A 9,387-nucleotide genomic window follows, 5' to 3' on the forward strand; every position below is an offset into this window, starting at 1 on the left:
GGGTATGTAGTGTCCCACTAGGTAGGGGTGGGCACTACACAAGGGTCAATTGGTGTGTGCGTTACTCCTACTCACAAGGGACAGAAATGTTATATTTAATTGTGCATTTAATGTATTTTCTAATGTGTTTTTATATGCAATGTTCCCCTGTATGATGCAATAGCAGGCCTAGTTGGGTGTAGTTAGACATCCCAGACACTAGAGGGAGATAGTGAGCCCCTAGTATAAATGTCCAGGCCTAGACAGGGAGAGTTAGTGTGCAGAGTCAGGAGTCTGAGAAGACAGAGGTTAGAGGGCCTCCTCCTGACATGCAGCTTAATAGCCCTGGCTGCTAGCTATGACCAGGAGGCTAGTGAGGAGACCTAGCCTGCCTGAAGCCAAGAGAGCTTTAGTTAGCTCTGAAGTCACCCCAGTAGCAGGACCGAACCTCCTGGGAGAAACCCACAGTCATTCACCAGACAAGTAAGGATATCACAGGGAAAGATAAGTAACCCTGATGGGCAGATGCATTAGAAAGTAAAGCAAGGATTTAATTAATACCAGAGGAAGAGATATTTACCAAGTATTTAAGCCACCATTTAGGCATCCAGGCCTTGGGATAGAAAGCCAGACAGGAGTTCTAGAAGGAACAGTGTACGCTATTTCTGAGGAAAGGTACAACCTGATTCTGAGTGCATTGTGGATTTACCCTCTTGTATCCTGCCATTTTGTGGAGTAAGCCTACTTGTGAAGCTGTGATCTAAAAGACTGTGTTACCATCTGATGTACAAAGTTGGACTGTTAAGTAAAGCAACGTTTGGTTCACTATACCATCTGTGTGCCTCACTTATTCCAACTACAAACCGGTGTGCCACTGTCAAAGGCACTGGCGTCACGAAACCAAAAGGGACCTTGCCCCAGGCACTCAAAATACCCGTAACATCCAGGGCACCTCATCCACCATCAGGCCTGGTCCCTACATACAGAGTGTGCCCCAGAGGAACCGTGTCTACCTCTCCTTCACTGCCACATGCCTGCCCAGGGTTCTCCAATACAGTGAGCAACCCTCGTTAGCCCATAACCGTGACCTCACTTCGCTATACCCTGCAGGTCTGGTGTGTTGCATTATCACCACATAAAGTGACACTGGTCAGATTTGCAAAAAATGCCCTGGTCCTTAAGGTGAAAATGAGCTCGGTTCAAAAAAAAATATCTGCATAATGGCTATGCTTTGCAGAATCATAACTGTGAAGGAGCAGGACTTTTTTGGGCTTCCCTAATGTCTTTTTCATCCTAATCAGTCCCCTCTTCAGCTGCACATCTAGATACATTTCTCTCATTAGGTGTTTCCTTTATATGGAATCTGCCAGCGCTGTACTACTGTGATGTCCTTTCCTTTACTTCCCACTATGTTTATCTTCATCTCCAGAGCTCACAGAACAGATAAGAAGGGGGAGATCACACTTGCAAAAAGGCAGAAGGCTCCTGTGATCCTCAGAAGCAGTGTAGAAGCAGTTGTTTTATCAGGCTCAGGATTTCCGCTAGCTCTGACCCCCCCCCCCCCCCACACACACACTTCCTGTGAGCTGTCTTCTGTGTGTCTGTTACTTAGGATGGATCTTGCCTGACAACATGCAGTAGACTGCAAAATAGGAGGAAGTGAGACCCCTAGTGGCCATGACGTTACAGCTTCTTTTTAAGGTGGCTGATCTGTTACCAGTGAACTTGGCAGCTGAAGTTGGTTCCATATGTGCCCACATTGCTGAGAAAAATTATGTTTTACTATATGCAAAAGAGTCTATAGGAGCAACAGGGGCGTTGCCGTTACACCTAGAGGCTCTGCTCTCTCTGCAACTGCCTCTTTGATTGACAGAGAGGGCCAGGTATTATGATGTTTTAACTGCCTAACCCTGTTAATCAAAGTGCAGACTGCGTGGAAGGTGCAGAGAAAGAGGAGTCTATAGGAGTAACAGCAAAGCTTCCTTTCTTGGAGTGTGGGTGGAAACCCATGGAAACATAGGAAGAATATACAAGTTCCAGGCGCATGTTGCCCTTGGTGAGGTTGGAACCATGGACCCCAGCGCTGCAAGGCACCATCACAAACTTGTATTTTCACTTTCATTTTGTGCTGGTCATCTAATAATAATTATAACAATAATAATAATAATAATAATCTCTAAATTACTAAAATCTCATAAACACTTATTTAAGCCACATTCTTATCAGTAAGATAATAATTGATCTGTGTTGAGTGTTAAGGAGGTCAGAGAGCAGAGATAAGGAGCTGTCAGCTGAGCTGTCTGATATTTTTGATCAACACCAACTGAAAAAAATATTTTTAGATTAAAATGAGCACAATGCTAATATTTTGGGCTTACAAATACTAATGAAAAATATTTTCCAAGTACTGAACGTGGCCTAAAGGTATGTTCACATGTGCAGGACTGTCCCAAGTATCTGAATGAGGCTCTTTCTGCACCATGTGCATGGATTTTTACAGACCTCCTTCAGACATATGAAACAGTCATATAAATTTATGTAACAAATCCACCATATATGAACATAGAGGCACATTTATCATTTACGACAGAATTTGAGACAGGTCTAATTTGGAACAGGTGGCCTATTTTGAGTGAGATTTATCAAAAGTTGCACGTTATTGATAATTTTGTTGCAAATTCCATATAGATGTGAGACTTTTCAATGCTTTCCTATAAAAAGCATCCAAATTAGTCCATATAAACCCTACACAGACATGGTGCATTATGGAGCTGATCCACAGCATGTGGCCAAACTCTTATCTGAGTTTCTTGCTGCAAAAATTGGAAGTCAAGAAAACTGTGCCGCAACATCAAATTCAAACACTACAGCTATGGTGGGGAACTGAACAGGGTTGCACACAAGGAGTTTCTTGGGTAAGGAGGGGGGGGGGGGGCAGTCACATAATTTGCTGTGGGGCCTATTGCGGCGTCCAAAAAGGCCCGTATTATTAAAATATAGCAATATTTATCCCATATAGCGAATGGCGTAATGGAATAAAAAATCTAAATGTTCAATTCACCATTTTTTCATAGCTTCACTTACCCCCCATAAAATCAATAAAATGTGATAAAAAAGTCACACACACTCCAAAATGGTATCAATAAAAACTACAGGTCATCCTGCAAAAATGAGCTCGGTAGACTTAACTATTAAAAAGTTATGGGGGTCAGAATATGGCAATGCAAAAAAAATATATACATATTTTTGTTCAAAGTTTTTCCTTTGTCAGTATTTAAACACAAAAACCTACACAATTGTGGTATCTTTGTAATCGTACTGACCCAGAGAATGAAGGGCACAGGTCAGTTTTGCCACATAGGGAACACCATAGGGACAAAACCTGTAAAACTGTGGCGGAATTAGTTTTTTTTTCCAATTCCACCCCATTTGGAATTTTCTCCCCGCTTTCCTCTACATTGTATGCCATATTAAAGGGTGGCATGAGAAAGTACAACTTTTCCCTCAAAAAACCAGCACTCATATGGCTATGTGAAAGGAAAAATAAAAAAGTTATGGCTCAGTGAACACTGGGAAGAAAAATGAAAACACAAACGAAAAAAAAAACAAGAAAAAAAACATCTGGTATTGAAGGGGTTAATATACAGCTAAGACGCAACACTTGGACATAAATGTATTAACATCTGTGATTTGTATGTTTTCTGCAGCCTAGATATGGATGTTGTAATAAATGTATTGCCACCTTAAAAACTAGCAATTTGGCCAGACAGGAAGGAAGCTGTGTTCTAGATCAGATGTATAAAGTCTAGAAAATGGAACTCATGAGAAATTGGCGAAGACACAAAAGTCGCATAAGCGCACTCAGATATTTTTAGATGAAAAATCAGGCGTACCTGGCTTTATAAATAAGCCTCATAGTGTACCCAAATATTTAAGCCCAGGCACTTTAAAAGTGGAGGTACTCTTTAAAGGGTTTCTATCACCAGAAATACCGTTATGTAGCTGACTGACATTAGCGATGCGCCCATGTCAGCACTACATAACAGTGTGTTTCTAACGTTAGTCCCTGCAGCCGATTTTGTTAAAAAAGCACTTTTATTATATGCTAATGAGCCTTTAGGTGCTATGTGGGTGTAAAATCAGCACCAAGAGGCTCCGTCCTCTCACCCTGTATTCCGCCCAGGTCCAGTGTTGTGCTAGCCCAGCATCTCTTGATTGATGCCACTGTTCCCTGCATCGTTGGCGAAATCCCCCGCCTGCGCCGTTCACTTCTGTCTTCGGCGCAGTGAGTGAATGATGCGATCCTGCGTGCCTGCGCCGTTCACTTTGGTCTTCGGCGCAAGCGCAGTGAGTGAAGGCCGCTCTCATGATGCCGGCTTCCTCACTGTGACGTAGTCGGCGCAGGCGCAGTGAGGAAGCCGGCACCAGGATCGCATCATTCACTCACTGCGCCTGCGCCGAAGACAGAAGCGAACGGCGCAGGCGCGGGATTTCGCCAACGATGCAGGGAACAGTGGCATCAATCAAGAGGAGCTGGGCGGGCACAACACTGGACCTGGGCGGAATACAGAGTGAGTGGACGGAGAGTCTAGGTGCTGATTTTACGCCCACATAGCACCTAAAGGCTCATTAGCATATAATAAAAGTGCTTTTTTTATCAAAAACGGCTGCAGGGACTAACATTAGAAACATACTGTTATGTAGTGCTGACATTAGCGCATCGCTATATCAGTCAGCTACATAACAGTATTTCTGGTGGTAGAAACCCTTTAAAGAGTACCTCCACTTTTAAAGTGCCTGGGCTTAAATATTTGGGTACACTATGAGGCTTATTTATAAAGCCAGGTACGCCTGATTTTTCATCTAAAAAAATCTGAGTATGTGCAAGCCAACAATCTATCCATGAGACAGATACAGGCAGCACACCTTACCATGGCAGCCTTGTGCACTATGAGACATTCAAAACCAGTTCTCATCTGACTGAGAGCCAGTTAGGGTACTTTAACACTTGCATTGCTGGATTCCGGCAAGCAGTTCTGTCGCCGGAACTGCTTGCCGGATCTGGCAATCTGTATGCAAACGGATACCATTTGTAGACAGATCCGGATGCGGATCCATCTCACAAATGCATTGCAATACCGGATCAGTCTCTCCAGTTGTCATGGCATGTGCAGACAGCAAAACCAGAGCCGTTTTTTCAGAACACTTGGGGCCAGATCCGGCATTAATGCATTTCAATGTAAAATAATGCCAGATCCGGCATTCCAGCAAATGTTACAGAATTTTGGACGGAGAAAATACTGCAGCATGCTGCAGTATTTTCTCCGCCCAAAAACCGTACAGTGACTGAACTGAAGACATCCTGATGCATACTGAGCGGATTGGTCCATTCAGAATGCATTAGGATAACACTGATCAGTTTTTTTCCAGTATTGAGCCCCTAGAACGAAACTCAATACCAGAAAAGTTTAACGCAAGTGTGAAAGTACCCTTAGCCTCATATGTTGGATGGCTTGGGTGGACCTGCGCACCTATATCATTATTATTAGGGTGACAAAAAGTTTTCTGATTGCCCTAGCATAATATTCAATAACCTTTCTATACAGTTTTGTCATGTAAACTAATTTGCATAAACATGGCCATATGGGAAAGATGTGCAAATGAGCAGAATCTGCCTTGTTTTTCAGCAGAAAAACCATTTGCATAGGAAATTTGCGATAAAAATTCACGATTACAATATTCGTGATCTACACTACTCATGAAGAGCGCCATCTATTGGATTCATAGTCTTGTCATAAGACCATGAAACCAAATAACATATAAAGCATCATCAATCCTTACATAAAGACGCACTACCATGAGACTACATGACAATAAATCCACATGAACTCCAAATTAGTTACACCTCCAGGAATACCTATAATAAAAAGAAAACTTTAAACCACATCACTTGTATAGAAGGGGGGAGGGTTAGGGGGGGAAGGGAAATGTTTAGGGAAAGGATTATTGCACTGTTTATATGTGTTTTATATTTGTTTTTACTGCACATATCTGTAAAAAAAAGTAATATGACCTGTAATTTGATCCAATATATACCTTTGAATGTAAATGTGCAAATTATCAAAACCTAATAAAATGTATTTAAAAAAAAGACTATGAAACCAATAGATGGCACTGTTCATGAGTCATGAACAGCGCCATCTATTGGTTTCATAGTCTTGTCATAAGTCTATGAAACAAATAGATGGCGCTGTTCATGAGTCATGACAGTTATGAACCAACTCTTAGGGTAGGGTACTTAGGGTACTTAGGCTTAGGGTACTTTCACATTAGTCGCAAGGGATTCCAGCAGGCTGTTCCAGTGGGTGAACAGCCTATCGGATCCGTCCTGCCACTAGTTCACGTGTGCCCCCGGACTGCCGCTCCGTCCCCATTGACTATAGCGGGGGCGGACAAAAAATACTGCATGCAGTACTTTTAGTCCGGCTGCCTCTCGCCGTGCTGCCACTGGAACTCTGCCCCTGCCCCCATTATAGTCAATGGGGACGGAGCGGCAGTCCGGGCGGGGGAACATGTGAACTAGCGGCAGAACGGATCCGACAGGTTTTTCACCTGCCACTAGTGTGAAACTAGCCTAACTGGCTCTTAGTCCGATGAGAGCTGGTTTTGAATGGTTTTTCGGCCGAGCATTCTCGATCAACTCTACTGGCTAGGTTAATTTTTCCATCAAGTTGTAAACTGCTTATTTCTATGGTTACGACCACCCTGCAATCCAGTAGAGGTGGTCGTGCTTGCACACTAAAAATACTGGACTATACCTACTCTCATGGTCCAAGCCACCAAAGAGGCCTGTGCTTTTCCCTGTATTGTGCACGCACAACCACCCTTGCTGGATTACAGGGTGGTCGTAACCATGGAAAGAAGCAACATATTATGTGATGGAAAAATGAATCTAGTACATAAAGGAAGCAATATGGACAATCACAAGACATTAGTGAGTGCCTTATATTAACTTTCTCTACATGATAAATGTCATTTCCTGAAGTGTGACAACCCTTTTAAGAAGCAGGAGTCAGGCACGAAGCTACATTATACATCCCCGATACAATCCAGCAGTTTAACACCTTATATGCTGCGGTCAGTACTGACCACAGCATCTAAGTGGTTACAGAAAGGGAAGTGGCTTTGTCTCTCACAATGCAATCACAGGGCAGCACGGGGTTGCCAAGACAGTTTAGGGCCCAAGACTCGGCCTCTAGCCTGCCATATATCCCTTTCTATTCGGTCTTCCCTTTTGGCAGGGATAAATAGGCATTATGTAAGTTCTTAAAGTAACTGACACAATACACTGCAAATGCAGAATAATTTCAATTGAATGGGTCCGCGATCTGCAACGTACATTGGGAGGCATGGCACTCCATAGTGTTACCGCGGGCTTCCACTCCGTTCCACACCACTCCGTATCTTGCCGATTGCTGACCCATTCAAGTGTTTGCGGGCCGCACAAAATGGCACCAATGAAAATTACAACTTTTCCCACAAAAAGCAAACTCTCATACAATGAGAATGACTATGTGAAAAAAAGATTTGACTGTGAAAAAAAAAAGATTTTTTTGTGCAAAAGTAGGGAAAGAAAATAAAAGAACTATATAATTGTTATTGGCATCATCGTACTGACACGCACAATAAAGTTATGTCACTTATAGCACACGGTGAACGCAATAAAAACAAAACCCAAAAAACAAGGGTCGAATTGCTCTGCTGTTTTCACGATGTCCCTCCCCCTAATACATTAGATGTACCTCAAAATAGTGCCATTTAAAAATAGGAAAAACAGGTCCTCATGCAACTGTCGACGTAAAATGTAAAAAGCTATGGCTTTTGAAATGCAAAGATTTAAAAAAATTGAAAAAGAAACATGTCTATAATCCAAAATAAGGTTAATTTCACATGAAATTTTACAGGGTCAATGAGTTTTCAAAAAATGTTTGATATGTTGTGGCGACATCAAAAGTTTTGATCGGTGGGGGTCTGAGTGCTGAAGCCGGGCTACAAAAGGGGTAGGGAAGCATTCACATATTACGCTCTCTGGTTGCAGAGGATATGCGAGCACTTCTCTCTCTTCATTCTAGGGATCAGTGGGGGTCTGTGACATATCAAAAGTTTTTGGAAAACTCATTGACCCTTTAAATAACGTGTACAAAAATGCAATAGTAACAATGATTATGAAACATCACATGTGGTGGAAGTAACCTTTTGCAAATACATTTGAAAGCTTTCAGTCCTGTTTTGCACAATCTCTAGAGTTGAAAATAAGCATACGGTTTAAATTGCACTTATAGTCCCACAATCGCTAAACTGCTACAGGTTGTAAATTGCCCTCTGCTATATAGCATGACAAAACAACAGCTGCTAGACAGCACATGTGCTTACCAGGCTCAGGGTGTCATCTCTGCTGGAATGGTAATATCATATGCTCTGGGCTTTGCTCTCCTTCTTCTTCACCTTATCATCGGCTAACATGGTATAAGCCTAAACGCTTCAAGTTATCAACACTTTAAAGGGACATTTGCTTCTTCTACACTAAAAATGCAAAGTATTCAGGACTGAGAAGGATTCAATGAAAAACACAGAAGTGACTGAAACTTTAATGGACAATCGGAGGAGAGGCAGAAGCAGGAACTGGGAGGTACAAAACACTCTCACTTCATAAGAAAATGGAAATTTAAAGTGAAGCTACTTTGTATAAAACTATGATGAGCTAAATTCATTATTTTCAACCCTTAGGCCCCTTTCACACGGGCGAGAATTCCGCACGGGTGCAATGCGTGAGGTGAACACATTGCACCCTCACTAAATTCGGACCCATTCACTTCAATGGGGCTGTGTACATGAGCGGTGATTTTCACGCATCACTTGTGCGTTGCGTGAAAATTGCAGCAAGCTCTATATTGTGCGTTTTTCACGCAACGCAGGCCCCTCAGAAGTGAATGGGGCTGCGTGAAAATCGCAAGCATCCACAAGCAAGTGCGGATGCGGTGCAATTTTCACGCATGGTTGCCAGGAGACGATGGTGATGGACCATGTGATGAGCGCAGTGATGTCATCAAAGGTCCTTTAGCCAGGTTCTGAAGAAAGTAGAAAGAAGAGGAGATCCGCTATGCGACCAAGTGGATGGGGTGAGTTCAATTAGTTTATTATTTTTAACCCCTCAATGGATTTTTTGCTAAGCATTCTGTATTAAGAATGCTATTATTTTCCCTTATTACCATGTTATAGGGGAAAATAATAAAATCTACAGAACACCTAACCCAAACTCGAACTTCTGTGAAGAAGTCCGGGTTCAGGTCTGGGTACCAAACATGCCGATATTTCTCACTCGCGTGCAAAACGCATTAAAACGCGGAT

The 9,387-nt window shown here is 42.5% G+C and overlaps 1 protein-coding gene across 2 annotated transcripts in view; it reads right to left on the reverse strand.

The window, feature by feature from the left end:
• LOC122934932 (beta-galactoside alpha-2,6-sialyltransferase 1-like) overlaps positions 1-8,629 on the reverse strand; it is a 239,285-nt gene extending 230,656 nt beyond the window's left edge. For both annotated transcript variants that reach the window (XM_044290607.1, XM_044290608.1), the window contains exon 1: positions 8,413-8,629. The gene's annotated coding sequence lies outside the window, so the exon portion shown is untranslated. The remainder of the gene's footprint in view (positions 1-8,412) is intronic.
• Between the last annotated feature and the right edge of the window lie 758 nt (positions 8,630-9,387).

This window comes from Bufo gargarizans, chromosome 4 (genome assembly GCF_014858855.1).
Source record: "Bufo gargarizans isolate SCDJY-AF-19 chromosome 4, ASM1485885v1, whole genome shotgun sequence".
Classification (NCBI taxonomy): Eukaryota; Metazoa; Chordata; class Amphibia; order Anura; family Bufonidae; genus Bufo; species Bufo gargarizans.